Below are 22,039 nucleotides of genomic sequence, written 5' to 3' on the forward strand. Positions count from 1 at the left end.
CAGCCCCTGTCTCAGTGAGATGCTGCGGCCCCTGTCTCAGTGAGATGCTGTGGCCCCTGTCTCAGTAAGATGCTGCGGCCCCTGTCTCAGTGAGATGCTGTGGCCCCTGTCTCAGTAAGATGCTGTGGCCCCTGTCTCAGTGAGATGCTGTGGCCCCTGTCTCAGTGAGATGATGTGGCCCCTGTCTCAGTGAGATGATGTGGCCCCTGTCTCAGTGAGATGCTGCGGCCCCTGTCTCAGTCAGATGCTGTGGCCCCTGTCTCAGTGAGATGCTGTGGCCCCTGTCTCAGTGAGATGCTGTGGCCCCTGTCTCAGTGAGATGCTGTGGCCCCTGTCTCAGTAAGATGCTTTGGCCCCTGTCTCAGTGAGATGCTGCGGCCCCTGTCTCAGTGAGATGCTGTGGCCCCTGTCTCAGTGAGATGCTGCGCCCCCTGACTCAGTGAGATGCTGTGGCCCCTGTCTCAGTGAGATGCTGTGGCCCCTGTCTCAGTGAGATGCTGTTGCCCCTGTCTCAGTGAGATGCTGTGGCCCCTGTCTCAGTGAGATGCTGTGGCCCCTGTCTCAGTGAGATGCTGTTGCCCCTGTCTCAGTGAGATGCTGTGGCCCCTGTCTCACTGAGATGCTGCAGCCCCTGTCTCAGTGAGATGCGGCGGCCCCTGTCTCAGTGAGATGCTGTGGCCCCTGTCTCAGTGAGATGCTGTTGCCCCTGTCTCAGTGAGATGCTGTGGCCCCTGTCTCAGTCAGATGCTGTGGCCCCTGTCTCAGTGAGATGCTGTGGCCCCTGTCTCAGTAAGATGCTCTGGCCCCTGTCTCAGTGAGATGCTGTGGCCCCTGTCTCAGTGAGATGCTGCGGCCCCTGTCTCAGTGAGATGCTGTGGCCCCTGTCTCAGTGAGATGCTGTGGCCCCTGTCTCAGTAAGATCCTGCGGCCCCTGTCTCAGTGAGATGCTGTGGCCCCTGTCTCAGTGAGATGCTGTGGCACCTGTCTCAGTGAGATGCTGTGGCCCCTGTCTCAGTGACATGCTGTGGCCCCTGTCTCAGTGACATGCTGTGGCCCCTGTCTCAGTAAGATGCTGTGGCCCCTGTCTCAGTGACATGCTGTGGCCCCTGTCTCAGTAAGATGCTGTGGCCCCTGTCTCAGTGACATGCTGTGGCCCCTGTCTCAGTGAGATGCTGTGGCCCCTGTCTCAGTGAGATGCTGTGGCCCCTGTCTCAGTGAGATGCTGTGGCCCCTGTCTCAGTGAGATGCTGTTACCGCACACAGAACTCTCATGATGTTCCCCACCAGGGTGTTACCGGGCACACTCCCCGTCCGATATAGGAGCTGTCCCTTACTCTTCCCTTACTCCTTTGTGGAGCATGAGAAATACCTCTCCCCTCTCCTCTAAGGGAGGGCCGTCAGCGTACCAGAGCCCTGGCAGCTTGCTGAGATCCAGCCATCCTCTCTCAACGTCCCTCGGAACCCAGGACTTGGAAATCCCACAGTTCATTCACAGGTTATCAGTGCATAAGCCTATTAAATGTAGCCCTTTTTCTGAACCCTCCCAAAGGAACTACTGGTCACTGTACAACACCTGCGGCTCCAGGAGATATGAGCCTCCGCTAGCTGGGAGCCTGGGGTAACACCCATACATTTACTTAGCGCAGCGCCTCCTCTTACCCAGGATCCCCGTGATGTGAGATTCCCCTGGGCAAGAAACATATACACACACTTATGAATGTAACTGATTTTACTGTATTAACGATAATGCAGGGTAACCTTATCACTCTATAATGCAACAGGTAACCTTAGTGGCCCAGCCACTCTCATCAGGAGTAACGTGTCCGTCACCTCACCGCGTGCCCCACACACCGTGCCCATGTATGATACTATATGGCAGGCTCAGTTCTTTAACCACTCGCTCAGTGTTCCTAAAGAGTTTAGCCTAGGGCGGGATCAGCGCCTGTTGACCGGTGTTGGTGCACTTGATGTTATAGTACCTTCCGGTCACGGCGGTGACCGGTACCTCTTCGCAAAGGGTTAGATGAATCAGCGGTCTGCCTCCTGGGTCACTAATGTATACCCTGCCAGGGGTAGTGTGAGTGTGTGTTACACAGATATAGTATTGTCAAGGATTGAACTTCGGCTGAAGTGGATCCCAGTGGCAGGAACAGCAGGGAGCGAAGTAGGGGTCACAAGCAGAGATCCAAGGCAGGCGGCAGGTAGCGAAGTCCGGTAACAAGCAGGGGTCCGAGGCAGGCGGCAGGTAGCGAAGTCAGGAAACAAGCAGAGGTCGGTAACGAGGAAACTGGAACAGGATGATAGCAAAAGCTAACACAGCAGTAAACACAAGAACCTTGCAGGTGCTAAGGAACCAGTATAAACAGGCAAGGAGGAACAGGAAAGGGAGGTTTATATAGGCAGGCTGAGAGGTGGAGCACAGGTGCAGAGGTGTCAGGTAACAGGTTCTGGAATGTTCCTAGTTTAGCAGCAGCAATCCCGGTGGACAAGTTTAGGTACTGCAGGCTATAACAAGACATTAGAGTGACAGCAGTCCCGGTGGCAAAGCATAGGTACAGCAGGCTAGAGAATATGACATTACTCCCCCCTCCCAAGAGCGTTCTCCGGACGATCCTTGCTAGGCTTGTCTGGATATCGTCGGTGGAAAGCTTTGACTAGTCGCGGAGCATGTACAAAATCTTTGGGTTCCCAAGACCTCTCCTCTGGGCCATAGCCCCCCCAGTGAACCAGGTACTGTAGTTTCCCTCGGTGTAACCTGGAATCCAAAATTCTTTCCACAATGAATTCCTCTTCGTTATCCACGAGGATGGGTTCAGGGGGAGGAAGTCTCCGTCCAGGAAATGGGTTCTCATGGAAAGGTTTCAGCAGAGAAGAGTGAAACACAGGGTGTATTTTGATGGTCTCAGGAAGCTCTAATCTGAAGGACACTGGATTTATTAGTGCTGAGATGCGAAAAGGCCCGATGTATTTTTGGCCCAATTTAATGGTTGGAACCTTTAGACGTAGATTTTTTGTAGAAAGCCAGACTTTATCCCCGACTTGAAATTCTGGGGAGGGTCTGCGGTGTTGGTCTGCTGCTCTTTTGTACTTTACTTGAGTCTCACGAAGCGTCTCTTTGAGGGTCTCCTGGATGTCTCGCAGAGTCTCCAGTTTCTCTGTAACTGCCGGAATGGGGCCCGAAGATGGAAAACGAGGAATAAAGGTTGGATGAAATCCATAATTTGAGAAAAAGGGGCTCTTCTGAGTCGATGAATGATGTGAGTTGTTGTATGAAAACTCAGCTAATGGTAGGAAATCAATCCAGTCATCCTGGAGATGACAAACAAAACATCGTAAGTATTGTTCCAAAGTCTGATTGGTCCTTTCTGTTTGGCCATTGGATTGTGGATGATAGCCAGACGATAAATTTAAACGAATTCCTAGAGAGGAACAGAAAGTCCTCCAAAATTTTGAAGTGAATTGTACCCCTCTATCGGATATGATCTCATCAGGAGCCCCGTGAAGCCGAAACACCTCTTTCACAATCAAGTTGGCTGTCTGGTCTGCAGAAGGAAGATTCTGTGCTGCAATGAAGTGAGCCATCTTTGTAAGTCGATCCACCACTACCACGATGGTATTATGTCCATTTGATCGTGGCAGGTCAACAATAAAATCCATTGATATGGACCCCCAAGGACGAGTTGGAACCGGAAGAGGCTGCAGTAAACCCACGGGTGATGCTCGAGGGGTCTTGGTCCTAGCACAAGTTTCACAGGAGAGGACATAGTCTTTAACATCTTGTGCTAATTTAGGCCACCAAAAAGAGCGAGACAACAGTTCCTGTGTCTTGAGGACACCTGGGTGACCCGCGGGTCGGGAGTCGTGCATTAATTGGAGCACCTCTAATCTTACCTCCTTAGGAACGAACAGACGATCATTACAGTTCCAGAGACCATCACATAGAAATAGTTCTGCTTCCGGAGGAGGGTTTTTAAGAAAAGTGTCATTTGAGTAGGCTCCCTTAATTCGTGTGAGGAGATCGGCAGAGAATGTGACGCCCAAAAAATTTCTTTTTGGAAGAATAGTTTCTTCTTGCTCTTTGTCTGAACTAGGATTAGGAAAGGACCGTGACAAGGCGTCGGCTTTCCCATTCTTGGAGCCAGGGCGGTATGAAATGTGGAACTGAAATCTTGCAAAGAAGAGAGCCCATCTGGCTTGTCGCGCAGACAGTCTCTTTGCGGATCGAATGAATTCTAAGTTCCTATGATCCGTAAAGACCGTAATTGGATGATTGGCCCCCTTCAGTAGATGTCTCCACTCAGAGAATGCAGCTTTTATAGCCAAGAGTTCTTTGTTTCCGATGTCATAATTTCGTTCAGCTGTTGACATTTGGTATGAATAAAAAGCACATGGATGAAGGAGCATCTTGGGTCCAATTCTTTGTGACAGAATGGCACCAACAGCGGAGTCGGATGCATCCACTTCCAAGATGAATGGTAATTCTGGATTTGGATGGATGAGGATAGGGGCAGATGTGAAGAGTGACTTCAATTGTTCGAATGCCACATCTGCTTTAGGAGACCATTTGAAGGGGAATTCCTTCCGTGTGAGTTGGGTGATTGGGGCAATAATGCCAGAGAAATTTTTAATAAAACGTCTATAGAAATTGGCAAAACCCACAAATCTCTGAATGTCCTTTTCATTCCGAGGGATTGGCCATTCCACCACGGCTTGAATCTTGCCTGGGTCCATACTCAAACCTTCGGGAGAGATGATGTAACCGAGAAATTGCATGCTGGTCTTTTCGAATTCGCATTTTTCTAACTTGATGTATAAATTGTACTTACGGAGACGCTCAAGGACAATTCGGACATGTCTCTGGTGATCCATGATGTTATCTGAGAAGACTAGGATGTCATCCAGGTATGCCACTACGAATTGGTCCAATAACTCTCGGAGGACATCATTGATTAAATGCTGGAAGGTAGCAGGGGCATTACAGAGTCCGAAAGGCATCACCAGATATTCATAGTGCCCATAACGGGTTCGGAAGGCTGTTTTCCATTCGTCACCGGGTCGAATGCGGACCAAATTATACGCTCCTCTGAGATCTAATTTGGTAAAGATCTTGGCTGACCGAATTCTTTCCAATAGTTCAGGAATCAGAGGTAATGGGTACCTGTTCTTCACCGTTATCTTATTTAGTTCCCGATAGTCAATGCAGGGGCGTAGAGAACCGTCTTTTTTTCCCACAAAGAAGAGCGCAGCGCCTGCTGGAGAAGTAGAGGGTCGGATAAAACCCTTTGATAGGTTCTCCTGTAGGTAGTCATTGAGGACCTTCAATTCCGGTTCTGAGAGGGAATAAATTCTTCCAAACGGAATAGCAGCACCCGGTAATAATTCAATGGGACAGTCATAAGAGCGATGTGGGGGAAGCGTATCCGCGTTCTTCTTGTCACACACATCTAAAAACTCAGAATAAGGAGCCGGCAGAAGATTTTCTTGAGACGAGGAAATCTTATGTATTCCTACACACTCTGGTATAGGAGTTTTAGGTAGACAGGCTAGCTGACAGTGCTCCGAGGGAAACGTGAGTGTCTTGGTCTTCCAGTCGATTAGTGGGTTATGGATCATGAGCCATGGAATTCCCAGAATCACTGGAAACAAAGGTGATGGAATGAGACCAAATGAAATCTTCTCCTGGTGATTGGGCTCCATGATTAGTGTTAAGTTGCTGGTTTCATGGGTAACAGGTCCAGAGCTCAAGGGAGAACCGTCAACGACTTCCATCCTTTCTGGCGATTCCTTGGCTACAAATGATACCGAATTGTTCTTGGCGAATTCTATGTCCATAAAATTCCCTGCCGCCCCTGAGTCGACCATTACTGTGGTTGAAAAACGATGTGTTCCTTCCTCGATGATAATAGGAACCAGGAGGTGAGGGTGTAGCGAAGGAGGGTTATCTTTCCTTTGAGAAGCAGAGAGAACAGTTTTTGAAATAGCGTGCAGCTGATTTCTTCTAGGGCTCTGGAAAGAAGACCGCCTGGACTTGTTTGGGCAATCAGCGAGATAGTGCCCATCGTTTCCGCAATATAAACAGAGATCTTCTGTTCGGCGTCTATTCCTTTCCCCGGTTGTGATGGGTCCCCGCAGTGTATTTACTTGCATCGGCTCCTCCTCCGTCTCCCTGGAACGTCTTGGGGTACTGACATCTCTAAACCCGGGGGTGCTTGGCATGAACCCCTGTCTCTCCAATCGTCTTTCCGTAAGCCTACGATCAATTTGGATGCATAAACGGACAAAGTCCTGAAATCTCTCTGGGGTCTCCACCCGGGCTAGTTCGTCTTTAACTTGCTCTGAGAGACCCTGCCGAAAATGATATTTCTGCGCGGCCTCATTCCACTCAGTATCGTTAACCCATCTGCGGAATTCAGCGGCGTACTCAGCTGCCGAGCGTCTTCCTTGACGAAGATTGTTCAGAGTTGTCTCAGCGGTTGCACTACGATTTGGGTCATCAAAAATAAGACTCATGGCATCGATAAACTCCTCCAGGTCCCTTAGTAGTGGGCTATCCTGTTCTAACATAGGGGAGACCCAAGCAAGGGCCTCATCCTTGAGCAGGGTTATGATCAGTCCAACCCGGGCTTCGTTGGTATTATAGATGGTAGGCTGAAGCTTGAACACATGTCTGCATTGATTAAGGAAATCCCGAAAAGATTGTCTTTTTCCTCCAAATTTTTCCGGAAGGGTTACACGGGGTGCGGTTTGCACAGTCACAGTGTTTTGACCAGACAAGGTGATTAAGGCTGCACGTAGTTCACGATTCTCAGCTTCCGCAGTGGCGGCTTTTTCTTCTAAGCGGCCAAGACGATTAAACACGTGTCTTTGTTGTTCCTGGTAACCAACCATGATATGTTGCAAGTCATGGAGTGTCTGAGCCTGAGTCGGGTCTGTTCCAGCGGAATCCATGGTAGGGCCTGTTTATTCTGTCAAGGATTGAACTTCGGCTGAAGTGGATCCCAGTGGCAGGAACAGCAGGGAGCGAAGTAGGGGTCACAAGCAGAGATCCAAGGCAGGCGGCAGGTAGCGAAGTCCGGTAACAAGCAGGGGTCCGAGGCAGGCGGCAGGTAGCGAAGTCAGGAAACAAGCAGAGGTCGGTAACGAGGAAACTGGAACAGGATGATAGCAAAAGCTAACACAGCAGTAAACACAAGAACCTTGCAGGTGCTAAGGAACCAGTATAAACAGGCAAGGAGGAACAGGAAAGGGAGGTTTATATAGGCAGGCTGAGAGGTGGAGCACAGGTGCAGAGGTGTCAGGTAACAGGTTCTGGAATGTTCCTAGTTTAGCAGCAGCAATCCCGGTGGACAAGTTTAGGTACTGCAGGCTATAACAAGACATTAGAGTGACAGCAGTCCCGGTGGCAAAGCATAGGTACAGCAGGCTAGAGAATATGACAAGTATATGGCTCGGCAACTCAATCCCACCTTAGCAAACTTGACACCCTCTACAATTCAATTTGTCGTTTTGTTCTCCAATGCAACTACAACACACATCACTGCGAAATGCTCAAAGAACGAGATTGGTCATCACTTTAAATTCTTTATGGGCAAGCTACCCAGCTACCTGAACAAGCTCCTCACCCCTACCACATACAGCACTTATCATCTGAGATCTGACTCCAAAAGACTGTTCATGGTCCCAAGGCTCAACAAAGTATCCGGCCGTTCCTCCTTCTCTTACCGTGCACCCCAAAACTGGAACAACCTTCCCGGAGACTCTCACATCCACCACCAGTTTAAGTTCTTTCAAATCTAAGGCTGTCTCACATTTTAATCTGGTCTGTAACTGTTACATACGCCCATAATATATATTATCTGTAACTGTTACATACGCCCATAATATATATTTTCTTTAACTGTGCACGCAATGTCTTGTATATAATGTATACCTGTTCATTTATGTAACTGTATTTGTAACCACGTATTATTTGTCTTATCTCTGTGCCCAGGACATACTTGAAAACGAGAGGTAACTCTCACTGTATTACTTCCTGGTAACACATTTTATAAATAAATACACTGCACACACACACTGTGCCTACTTGTCAGCGCTCACAGCACTGCCAGCCGTGACACTGACAAGACTACACACTTCACACACTGCTAAGGGCAGGGTCCCTAACCTAGGGGCCGTCCCTCAGTACCTACCCACTACCCTGGTGGGGATTGGGGCCTGCCTGGGATCTGGGGATCTACCTTACCTGTTGCAGGAGCCACTTGCTCCCTACACCCTTCCTCCCCCTTCCCGCTCCCAGCTCCAACTGCCTGCTCCAAAGCCCGCGAAATGTATCTATCTCCCAGGGAATCATGGCCTCTCATTGGCCACTTGGGGACACCTGGGGTGCTTGGCCCTAGGCCTCATGGGAGTTGTAGTCCCGCAGAGGCCTCTATAGCATTGGGGCAGCGTGCGCGCTTCTCCTGCGCATGCGCGACTCCCTAATGGCCACCGCAACTCCTGCGTCCTATCTGAGCATGCGCGATCATGCGCACACTCGCGCAACCTGTCATGGCGGCCCCCGCTAGCCGGGTGCGCCGCCGAGACTCCGGGTAATGGGAGCGCTCCCTGCTCCGGCCCCCACCTTTGTGCCGTGCCGGCGTGTCCGTCGCTGCTTCCGGCGGCGCCCGCGACCGCTCGGCACTTCGTAAGGGGGGTCTCTGGGGCTGAAATAAGACCGGGGCTACATAAACATAACCCTTTAATAAAATATACCGTGTCCTGTATCTTGTGTGATAAAATGTGTAAGTCCCGTTCTGGTGTCAGGGGTGCAGTGAGGGTATAACTGCCTACACTCACTCGCCTCATTCTTGGCACACTCAAGAAATAACTTTTAAACTTTTTACACACAATCAATCACTCTCAGCTTTATGACAGAGCTGGAGCATCCCCTGAACCCCTATACTAGGTTCAGGGTACCTGGGCATGCACCTGGGTACCCCTCCTTATACTAGGGACCCCCTGTATGGTTGCAGGTACGTTTTCAGGGTCAGAGTTTGCCCGGAGCAATGTACTTGGCTGCATTCCAGAATCTCACTCGATTCCCGGATCCAACTTTTGGGGTATCCCAGAACTCCGGAACCCCGATACATAGACACATTCTGTGAAGACTTTCTCATGCAAACCCACCCTGAAACTTACAGCCTAGAAATCTCCCGGTCCCAGCACCCCAGGAAAGGCAAATCCCAGAACATCTTTAATGTCGCATAATTTGCACACAGTCACAGTTATATATTTCTGACATCTAGGTCCAAGAGCTGACACTCTAGAACCTCAACACATGGATCAGGGGTAACCCCACCTCCCCTATTAAGATGCAGGTGCAGTTACGACCTCCTTGTCCGGCGGTTTAACTGGCCTGACACTTCTTGAGGTTTTGGCTCACTGGGACTGTCCTGGCGTGAAAGTCCGGCCGCATTTCCATGGTTACTGCCTTTCTTCTGCTGGATGGAACATTTTCTAAGTCACGCTTTTTGAGGACGTAGCGGTCGCGCCTGGCATTGCGTTACTTTCGTGAGTACCTCCCGGTCATTGGAGAGGGCTCCTACAGAGGTCACTTTTGCGAACTTGGTTCTAAGGATAGATTTATTCGTTAACCCCGTTCGCAGTAAGTGTGTTAACCCTGTAAATTGTGTTACATTGTGTGTGTATGTCTTTTCCTGAAATAAATTACAATTTATTGTACCTCCTTGCTTTGCTCAATCAATGATCCCGGTATAAAAAGGTATTAATAAACCTGGTTTCCCGTGACAAAACCTCCTCCCAGAATCCCTATAGAGGAGCGAGTCATGTCAGCAGCATCCAGATCTCACACTATTCAAAACAATTAATTGTAACGGCGCTTACTTTAGTGAATAGTGTCCTATAATAATAATAAATGTATAATATATAATATAATAAAGTGACATAAAAATATGTAACAGGTTTTCCACCCCACCCGATCGCATATACATATATATGAATGTAAGGGGGAACCTATATGTTACCAGGTGTTACCTCCGCCAGTGAGAGCCTGGGGTGAATCCTCTGGTCTTTCTTGATTTCAGCGCCTCCACCTGTGTAGGGTTCTAGGGATATATAGAAGGAAGTCTATACAGGACCCGCATATACAATAACCACGTACTCAGGAATATATATAACCAGTTTACTGTAACACAGAATAAATATGCAGGCAATACCATACTCTTATAACATACACTAATAACACTCCCCCGTTAGGGGTTGTCTCCACCAGTTAACTCAGTCCTCTCAGTGTCTCTTACTCCACTAGGAGTATACTCGCCCACCACCGTGTATCCCCACACCGTGTCCACAGCCTATCCCTTGGTTCCCCGTGGTCAGCGCTGCCACTATGTGAATAGATAATGTTAGGATGGTATAGGTTGGTGCACTTATGAGATACCTGCCGAGCGCTCCTGCACTCGGGCAAGCAAACAACTTCGCAAAGGATCAGTCGCTTGGTGATGCTTCCTGATCCCGGGTCTCACCGCACGGGGTCCGCCAGGGGCGATCCCACCCTGGATATAATCTCTGTCTCTGTAGCGTAGGCCTGAGCCCAAGCCTCCGTTCCAGGAGCGCAGCGTCCGCTGTGTCCCTATCTACCACTAACACTAAAGGGATAGATACTAACTTAGGGCCAGTCCCTAAGCACCACAAGCTCGGCGAGTTCAGGACCTATCTGGGGCCTAGGGGGTGTTCTGGCCTATTGCAGTGGGTCACTGACCCCTGCACTCACCTCCTTCCCCTAGCTCTCCTGGTCCAGAACTGCCGTGCTCCTCGCGCGCGTCACATGGGGTCCCCTAAGGCTCATGGGATCTGTAGTCCCTGGCTATTACCTTCCCTGGTAGGCTAGGGTTTCGCGCGCTTATCCTGCGCATGCGCGAACTCTGCCGGGCCGCCGGGACTTACTGCGCATGCGCGATATATAACACAATGGCGACGCCCTGCTCGGGAGCCGCCGGAACGCTAACCCGCTCCCTGCACTGGCCCCCACCCTCCTGAAATGCCGGCGGGTCTATCGTGTGATCCCCGGCAGCGGAGAAAACGAGGGGGAAGGTCGCGGGGCAGCAACACGCAGAGGGGACCTGGCTACAAATATAATATTGTGAACTGTGATCAATTAATGAATATATTGTGATTAATTAAATCCACCACCCAGTGTGAGGTGCTAATTGAAAAGCTGCTCAAACCCCTTTTCAGAGACTGTTCTCTTAGTCTGTTGGATCCCAAAATTCTTCAGAAGTTCAGGGGAGCACCAGCGTTCCCGTCACTGCCATGAAAGGAAATAACAGAGACAGCATGGTGAGATCGTACCACAAACTGGCAATATGTACTGAATGTGAGGGCACATCTATACGCTTTTATTGTTATTGTAATACAATTTGAGATATACTGCGCAATTAGTATTTTGTATTGTATTGTATGTCTTTATTTATATAGCGCCAAAAGTGTACTCAGCGCTTCACAAAGAATACAGTACAGGGAATTATAATGTAACGGGTTTCCCCCCCCCCCCCAATCGCAGATTATACTGTGTGGGTGCAGGAACATATAATGTTACGCGGTATTTGGTGCTATACCTGTTGGCTCACAGGAGGGCTGAGCTTCCGCCACGGGGAACCTGGGGCAATTACACTAGGGATAATACTTACAATGATGCAGCGCCTCCACCTGCGATGGCTCCCACCAAAGGGGGAGTGGTTCCTCGCAGGACAATCAATAAACACATACACAGTGATTTATATTAACTAATACCTTTACTACATGCATAGAGAATATCATCACATCAATCATAACCTGTGTCCCTCTCACGAGGAGACACTAACCGTGACGTCTCGCAGGACGCTTCCCCAACACCAGGTGATCCCATCCAGTGTCCAAAGAACCCCACCCAATGTCCCGCACTCTTGCAGAGAGTCAATGGGTGACTGCGCAGTCACTATTTAAGCTAAGGGCCCGGTGGTGCACGTATGATTGTATAATACCTGCCGAGCACTCCGGTGCTTGGGTCAGCAATACTTCGCAAAGGATCAGTCGGGCGATGCCTCCTTCCGATCCTCCAACCGAACTCCTGGCACGTGGACCGCCAGGGCGGTCCCACTCCAGAATAGTCTCTGCGGACCCCAACGTGGGTCCGAACCGCTTCAACAGGAACAGCAGCAGCCGCTGTGTCCCTATCTAGTCTAAGTGGCACGCGCTACACTATAGGCCGTCCCTGTAGTACAGCAACCTGTAGTGGCTTTGGGGAAACTCCTAGGGGCCTACAGGGGTGATGACCTGTCCCACTCCCCTAACTAACCAAGTCCCCTAAGCCTCGCTAATCCCAGTGCCTGCAGCAACAAGCTGTGACCCACTGGATGTTGGCAGCCAACGTGCTGCGCAACAAGGTGCCTGCCTGTCAGACCCCACAGCACTGACCGCTGTGACTCTGACAAGGCAGCACTCTAAACTAAGGGCAGCGTCCCTATCTTGGGCCTCCCTCAGCACTTACCCACTACCCTAGTGGGGGGTTGGGGCCTACCTGGGGTGTGGGTACCTATAGGGCCGCAGGAGCTGCACGCGCTCCCCGCACCCTTCCTTCCCTCACCGCTCCCCTGCTCCAACGGGTTAACCTGAGTGGCAGGGTCCCTCTCTCTAGAGCAGTCCCTGGCAACACTCTCTCTCTCAGAGTAACTAACTACCTCAGACTCTGGGGGTGCTGGCCTAGTACAGCGAGTCCTGGACTCCTGTAACCTACCTCCTTCCTTGGGCTGCTCCGGTCTCTGACTGCTACCTAACGTGCTCCAAGCCCGCCAAATGTATCTCTTCTGCAGGGGCTCCCTAAGCCCTATTGGCTCCCTGGTGTCACGTGGGGCATACAGAGGCTCATGGGATCTGTAGTCCCAGCTCAGAGCCTTCCCTGGTAGGCTAGGGCTTCGCGGGCTTTTCCCTACCTCTCCTGCGCCTGCGCAAGCTGTCCTGGGCTGCCTCGATCTTCCCTGAGCTCTCCCTACTCTCGCGCCACTTCTCTGGGGGCCTTCCACGCTATCATGTCCCTGTGCATGCGCAACCCGCAGCGCAATGGCGGCGCCCTGCTTCACCGGCCGCCGGGACCTTAGAGACGCGATCGCGGCCTTAGCAACGGCCCGATCGCGTCCCATGCAACCGGCCGCATGTGGGGAAAGCTGCGCTGCTCCCTGCTCCAGCCCCCACCCTTGGAAGCAGCCGTCGGGTCTGTCGGCACCCGCGACCGCGCTGCACCAAGGGAGGGGGGTCTCCAGGAGCCACGGGAGCTCCAGGCTACAATAATAATACAAATAAGTGCAGCAAAAAATCAGACAATAGGAAAGGAAATCCCTGCCCCGAAGAGCTTACAATCTAAGAGGTTTGTGGGGAAACATACAGAGACAGCAGGTGAGGGAATAAGTGCTGTAGATGGCTGTTCTTGGCCACAATGGGTGGTACAAGTGACTGTGGCACAGTAGCCATGAGTGCAGGCTTTTGGGATGCTGGATTTGTGGGGCGAGTTTTAAGGTTAGTCAGTGTTAACCATTTCATTTAACACCATTTACAGGGGAAGAGATGGCAGGGAGGCGTGGGTGAGAAAAGATGGCAGGGAGGTGTGGGTGAGAAAAGATGGCAGGGAGGCGTGGGTGAGAGGAGATGGCAGGGAGGCGTGGGTGAGAAGTGATGGCAAGGAGGCGTGGGTGAGAAGAGATGGCAGGGAGGCGTGGGTGAGAAGAGATGGCAGGGAGGCGTGGGTGAGAAGAGGTGGCAGGGAGGCGTGGGTGAGAAGACATGGCAGGGAGGTGTGGGTGAGAAGAGGTGGCAGGGAGGCGTGGGTGAGAAGAGATGGCAGGGAGGCGTGGGTGAGAAGAGATGGCAGGGAGGCGTGGGTGAGAAGAGATGGCAGGGAGGCGTGGGTGAGAAGAGATGGCAGGGAGGCGTGGGTGAGAAGAGATGGCAGGGAGGCGTGGGTGAGAGGAGGTGGCAGGGAGGCGTGGGTGAGAAGAGATGGCAGGGAGGCGTGGGTGAGAGGAGATGGCAGGGAGGCGTGGGTGAGAAGAGATGGCAGGGAGGCGTGGGTGAGAAGAGATGGCAGGGAGGCGTGGGTGAGACGAGGTGGCAGGGAGGCGTGGGTGAGAAGAGATGGCAGGGAGGCGTGGGTGAGAAGAGATGGCAGGGAGGCGTGGGTGAGAAGAGATGGCAGGGAGGCGTGGGTGAGAGGAGATGGCAGGGAGGCGTGGGTGAGAAGAGATGGCAGGGAGGCGTGGGTGAGAAGAGGTGGCAGGGAGGCGTGGGTGAGAGCAGGTGTGTATGTCTGGCTTCAGGCTTAGGGGAGATCCCCAGCAGCAGGGAGGAGGAGATAGAGGGTGTGAATAGAGGATTTGTGGGGGTGTTTTTTTATTTAGGGGTAAAGAAGTTGTTGGGAGAGAGGCGTATAAATAATGGTGCAGTGGGGAAGATGGAGAGAACATAAATGTTCACAAAGGAGTGAGGAAACAGTAAACAGAAAATGCAATATGGAGGGCATAGTGATATGCAGGAGGAGAGACAGGACAGGTATTGGAGGATAGGAAGAGTACAAATAATCACAAAGCTCTCACAGTTGTAAAGATGTTGTGTAGAGTTCAGATCCTCCTCAATCTTCACCTCCAATTTCAACTACACACTTAAATGTTACACTTTGAAGTTACACAGCCATAATTATTCATTATTTCCTGGGTACACCAACCCCGGATGGAAAGAAAAGATTAGCAAAGGGGTTTATACACGTGGAGTTCCTGATCCATTGCTGCATTCAGAGAGAGGAGTGTCTTTGTGCTGCCTTAGGCTAAGGCCCCGCTCCCAGAGTCAGCGCGCCCGCACGGCAGACAGGCGGGGCGCTGACATACACAGACCGCGATATGCGGTCTGTAGGGAGCGGGAGCCGGAGCGGGAGGTTTGGCAGGGAGGGACCCGCTACTCTCCCCACCCTCCCTCCACGGACTCGGGCTGGAGCTGCTGAGGGTAAGTATTAAACAAACACACACGCAGGCACTCATACATACATACACACACACACACACACACAGGCAGGCAGGCACTCACGCACTCATACACACACACACACGCGCACACACAGGCAGGCACTCAAGCACTCATACACACACACACACACACACACACACACACACACACACACACACACACACACACACACACACACACACACAGACAGAAGCAGGTACTCACGTACTCATACACACACACGCGCACACACAGGCAGGCACTCACGCACTCATACACACACACACACACACACACACACACAGACAGAAGCAGGTACTCACGCACTCATACACACACACACACACACAGACAGAGGCAGGCACTCACGCACTCAGGCACACACATACACACACACAGACAGGCACGCACGCACTCAGACACACACACAGACAGGCACTCACGCTTTCACTCCACACTCCTCCCCGCTCCCCGAAGCCTCTCCTCCTCCCGAAGCCTCCCCTCCCCATTGGCTCACAGCCACACATCGTGACGCGTCAACGCTAGGGATCACCATTTTCTTGTGTCCCCTAGCGGCTGACGCGCCACAGCGTGTAGTGCTCTGTGCCGCCAGGGGGGACTGGGACCGGCTCGCGAGGATTCCCCTGCTGGTGGGGAACTCGCGACATGGCCGCCCGCGCCAACGAGCGCAGCGGGACCGAGGCCTTAATGAGAAGGAGGAAAGTGTGAGTGGAATATCTTTCACTTATATAGTATCCATTCGGGCTGAAATTGTACTACACCGTGCTGTCTCTGTTATTTTCTTTCATGGCGGTGACGGGAACGCTGGCGCTCCCCTGAACTTCTGAAGAATTTTGGGACTCAGACTATTCATAAACTTGTTCCCCAAGCCCTGTGTCATACATCTCCCTGCTGCACACACACACCTGTGTCATACGTCTCCCTGCTGCACACACACACCTGTGTCATACGTCTCACTGCTGCACACACAAACATACCTGTGCCATACGTCTCCCTGCTGCACACACACACCTTTGTCATACGTCTCACTGCTGCACACACACACCTGTGTCATACGTCTCCCTGCTGCACACACACACCTTTGTCATACGTCTCACTGCTGCACACACACACCTTTGTCATACGTCTCACTGCTGCACACACACACCTGTGTCATACGTCTCACTGCTGCACACACAAACATACCTGTGCCATACGTCTCCCTGCTGCACACACACCTGTGTCATACGTCTCACTGCTGCACACACAAACATACCTGTGTCATACGTCTCCCTGCTGCACACACACACCTGTGTCATACGTCTCCCTGCTGCACACACACACCTGTGTCATACGTCTCACTGCTGCACACACAAACATTCCTGTGCCATACGTCTCCCTGCTGCACACACACACCTGTGTCATACGTCTCACTGCTGCACACACAAACATACCTGTGTCATACGTCTCCCTGCTGCACACACACACCTGTGTCATACGTCTCCCTGCTGCACATACACACCTGTGTCATACGTCTCCCTGCTGCACACACACACCTGTGTCATACGTCTCCCTGCTGCACACACACACCTGTGTCATACGTCTCCCTGCTGCACACACACACCTGTGTCATACGTCTCCCTCCTGCACAAACACACCTGTGTCATACGTCTCCCTGCTGCACACACACCTGTGTCATACTTCTCCCTGCTGCACATACACACCTGTGTCATACGTTTCCTTGCTGCACACACACACCTGTGTCTTTCGTCTCCCTGCTGCACACACACCTGTGTCATACGTCTCCCTGCTGCACATACACACCTGTGTCATACGTCTCCCTGCTGCACACACACACCTGTGTCATACGTCTCCCTGCTGCACACACATACCTGTGTCATACGTCTCCCTGCTGCACACACACACCTGTGTCATACGTCTCCCTGCTGCACACACACCTGTGTCATACTTCTCCCTGCTGCACACACACCTGTGTCATGCGTCTCCCTGCTGCACACACACACCTGTGTCATACGTCTCCGTGCTGCACACACACCTGTGTCATACATCTCCCTGGTACACACACACACACCTGTGTCATACGTCTCCCTGCTGCACATAAACACCTGTGTCATACATCTCCCTGCTGCACACACACCTGTGTCATATATCTCCCTGCTGCACACACACACCTGTGTCATACGTCTCCCTGCTGCACACACACACCTGTGTCATACGTCTCCCTGCTGCACACACACACCTGTGTCATACGTCTCCCTGCTGCACACACACCTGTGTCATACGTCTCCCTGCTGCACACACACCTGTGTTATACGTCTCCCTGCTGCACACACACACCTGTGTCATACGTCTCCCTGCTGCACATACACACCTGTGTCATACGTCTCCCTGCTGCACATACACGCCTGGGGGTTATTTGGGGTGAAAAAGATTTAACACACAATTTGCGGTAAACAGAAGTTAGATTTTCCACCTTCTTCACCACATGAGGCAGTCAGTAAACTCTGCTATTTGTTTGTTTCCAACAACGTGACATGAAATGTTCTGCCCGAGAGAAGAAATATTTACCCATAAAATAATGTGATTTCTTTCTCACACAGAGTCTGCTGATTCTATAGTGACACATTCCCATCAAAATCTGTATATAACACTCACCTCACCCTCCATAGTAACACAGACCCGGTGATATTCACAGGTTACTCATCTCAGCCCCATCTCCATCCAACTGTAAGTACAATTATTTCTAATGTTTTATATTAACTGTAATTTTTACTACGTTGATCTTTTTATATGTAATGTCTATAAATATTCTCTGCAATACAAACCCCACTAATACTCCTCACGTGTAATAACTAGATACTATACTGTAAGTAACACTGTATCCCCGGGGTGCAGCCCCCCCAGATATGTCTGATCTGTCCCGTGCTGAGCGTATTATTACACCTCTGATAACCTGTAACATTCTCTAACAGATCTGTAAAGATGCTTCTCTCCCAGAGACCTCTGCTGCTCGCGCTTCTCCTGGGGATAATCTCCATCGTCACATTGGTGGAATCGGCCAAATATGAGACGTAAGAAATGGAGTTTGTGGGACAGAGAGAGGAATAGAGATTTATTGGTGCTGTGTGTAGGGTTGTAGCTGGGGATCCTTCATGTGATGCGTACCTGATATTAACCCTCCTGTGCCTGTTCCATACGCAGCCTGTCTAACGTGTTATTATATCTCTCTGCATGTTATTATATCTCTGTGTTATTATATCTCTCTCTGTGTTATTATATCTCTGTGTGTTATTATATCTCTCTGTGTGTTATTATATCTCTCTGCGTGTTATTATATCTCTCTGCGTGCTATTATATCTCTGTGTTATTATATCTGTCTGTGTGTTATTATATCTCTCTGCGTGTTATAATATCTCTATGCGTATTATTATATTTCGCTGCGTGTTATTATATCTCTATGCGTATTATTATATTTCGCTGCGTGTTATATCTCTCTGCGTGTTATCATATCTCTCTGTGTGTTATTATAACTCTCTGCATGTTATTATATCTCTTTGCGTGTTAATATGTCGCTCTGTGTGTTATTATATCTCTCTGCATGTTATTATATCTCTCTGAGTGTTATTATATATCTCTGTATGTTATTATATCTCTCTGCGTGTTATTATATCTCTCTGTGTGTTATTATATCTCTGTGCTTGTTATTATCTCTCTGTGTGTTATTATATCTCTGTGCGTTATTATATCTCTCTATGTGTTATTATATCTCTGTGTGTTATTATATCTCTCTGCGTGTTATTATATCTCTGCGTGTTATATTTCTATGCATGTTATTATCTCTGTGTGTTATTATATCTCTCTGAGTGTTATTATATATCTCTGTATGTTATTATATCTCTCTGCGTGTTATTATATCTCTCTGTGTGTTATTATATCTCTGTGCTTGTTATTATCTCTCTGTGTGTTATTATATATCTCTGTGGGTTATTATATCTCTCTGCGAGTTATTATATCTCTCTGCGTGTTATTATATCGCTGCGTGTTATTATATCTCTCTGCGTGTTATTATATCTCTCTGCGTGTTATTATATCTCTGCATGTTATTATATCTCTCTGTGTGTTATTATATCTCTCTGTGTGTTACTATCATGCTCTGTAATTCTTTACTTGCCCCTGTGGCAGTGAATGGGTAAAATCTGTGGGAAATATTTGCCCCCTGACTCCCCGGGGACATTTCCTGACATCAGTTTGTTGTCTTCTTCTCTAGTGAAGAAGATCAGATGTTGGAGACAAAGAGAGAGGAGAATGAGCAGGGAAATCGCATGGAGAGACTGGCAGGTCTCCTGGAAGAAGTGCGATCTCTTCTCACACGGGAGATACTGTACATGAACATCATATAAAGGCCAGAGATAATATAGAGAGCAGAGAGTCAGGTGTCCTAGAAATAAAATAGGAATACTTTCTAAAGAACAATTCGAGAAGTTTTGGAATGCAAGAAACGGAAAACGTGACAGTGATTTAGAGAGCAGAGATATTCCTTTACTTGATAATCTTCTTGGGGGGTTGGGCCCGGGGCGTTAATAAATTCTGCGCATTACACGTGAGCTTTGCATTGTCCTGTAACACTGTGCTCTCTGTATAAGGACAATGTCCTGTAACACTGCGCTCTCTGTATAAGGACAATGCCCTGTAACACTGCGCTCTCTGTATAAGGACAATGCCCTGTAACACTGCGCTCTCTGTATAAGGATAATGCCCTGTAACACTGCGCTCTCTGTATAAGGACAATGTCCTGTAACACTGCACTCTCTGTATAAGGACAATGTCCTGTAACACTGCGCTCTCTGTATAAGGACAATGTCCTGTAACACTGCGCTCTCTGTATAAGGACAATGTCCTGTAACACTGTGCTCTCTGTATAAGGACAATGCCCTGTAACACTGCGCTCTCTGTATAAGGACAATGCCCTGTAACACTGCGCTCTCTGTATAAGGACAATGTCCTGTAACACTGCACTCTCTGTATAAGGACAATGTCCTGTAACACTGCGCTCTCTGTATAAGGACAATGTCCTGTAACATTGCGCTCTCTGTATAAGGACAATGCCCTGTAACACTGCGCTCTCTGTATAAGGACAATGTCCTGTAACACTGCGCTCTCTGTATAAGGACAATCTCCTGTAACACTGCGCTCTCTGTATAAGGACAATGCCCTGTAACACTGCGCTCTCTGTATAAGGACAATGCCCTGTAACACTGCGCTCTCTGTATAAGGACAATGTCCTGTAACACTGCACTCTCTGTATAAGGACAATGTCCTGTAACACTGCGCTCTCTGTATAAGGACAATGTCCTGTAACATTGCGCTCTCTGTATAAGGACAATGCCCTGTAACACTGCGCTCTCTGTATAAGGACAATGTCCTGTAACACTGCGCTCTCTGTATAAGGACAATCTCCTGTAACACTGCGCTCTCTGTATAAGGACAATGCCCTGTAACACTGCGCTCTCTGTATAAGGACAATGCCCTGTAACACTGCGCTCTCTGTATAAGGACAATGTCCTGTAACACTGCACTCTCTGTATAAGGACAATGTCCTGTAACACTGCACTCTCTGTATAAGGACAATGTCCTGTAACACTGCGCTCTCTGTATAAAGACAATGTCCTGTAACAGTACGCTCTCTGTATAAGGACAATGCCCTGTAACACTGCGTTCTCTGTATAAGGACAATGCCCTGTAACACTGCGCTCTCTGTATAAGGACAATGCCCTGTAACACTGCGCTCTCTGTATAAGGACAATGTCCTGTAACACTGCGCTCTCTGTATAAGGACAATGCCCTGTAACACTGCGTTCTCTGTATAAGGACAATGCCCTGTAACACTGCGCTCTCTGTATAAGGACAATGCCCTGTAACTCTGCGCTCTCTGTATAAGGACAATGTCCTGTAACACTGCGCTCTCTGTATAAGGACAATGTCCTGAAACACTGCGCTCTCTGTATTAGGACAGTGTCCTGTAACACTGCGCTCTCTGTATAAGGACAATGTACATGTCACGCTGCTTTTATGGGGTTTCCTAAATCTCCCGATTTCCTGCTTTCTCCATGAAATAATAATGACAGAAATGAGAGATCACTGTTACAATGAGACAGACTGTAACATGAAGATAAAAGGGTCTCCCTCACTAATCCACGCCAGAGATTTAGCACACGCTAGTGTCACTGACGTGACTAGTACTAACATGCACTAATGTGAGTGTGTGCTTTAGTGAGTGAGACTCAGCATGTGTCACACACACACATGAGAAGAACATGCTACTAATAACCGTGCGTGTGCTGACAGTATACCTAATATCTGTGTCTGTGTCACACTGTCAGTGCTGAGAAGGGTTTCTTCCTCTGTCTGTAACCGTATAATCACAAAGATCATTTGTACGCTGCTTTTCCCTTTTACTTTGCAATAAAACAGCAATCAGCCTGAGTTTGTGTATTCTCCTACCTCAGTAAAAGTACACACACACACACACACACACACACACACACACACACACACACACACACACACACACACACACACACACACACACACACACACACACACACGCAAACACAAGCACACACCAAGTACACTGGTACCCCCACATTCATACACACACACACGCACACTCTCATACAGACACACACACACATACACACACAAGACAAGTATACTGGTACCCCCACATTCACACACACAACGCACACTCAGACTCTCTCTCACTGGAATCATACACATACATATTAGTATTATATTTCTATTGCACCAACAATGTCCCCACCACTACATGACCCAGTGACCCTGCTCAGCACCGCTACATGACCCAGTGACCCTGCTCAGCACCACTACATGACCCAGTGACCCTGCTCAGCACCGCTACATGACCCAGTGACCCTGCTCAGCGCCGCTACATGACCCAGTGACCCTGCTCAGCACCGCTACATGACCCAGTGAC

General features: G+C 49.7%; 1 long non-coding RNA gene across 1 annotated transcript; it reads left to right on the plus strand.

Annotated features, from left to right (window-relative positions):
- Positions 1-17,647: 17,647 nt before the first annotated feature.
- On the plus strand, positions 17,648-21,511 carry LOC142486176 (uncharacterized). Its single transcript, XR_012798838.1, has 3 exons — positions 17,648-17,772; positions 18,018-18,116; positions 19,313-21,511. It is a non-coding gene; the product is annotated as an uncharacterized LOC142486176 (long non-coding RNA).
- Positions 21,512-22,039: the final 528 nt, after the last annotated feature.

The sequence above is a fragment of the Ascaphus truei genome, unplaced genomic scaffold, assembly GCF_040206685.1.
Source record: "Ascaphus truei isolate aAscTru1 unplaced genomic scaffold, aAscTru1.hap1 HAP1_SCAFFOLD_765, whole genome shotgun sequence".
NCBI lineage: Eukaryota > Metazoa > Chordata > Amphibia > Anura > Ascaphidae > Ascaphus > Ascaphus truei.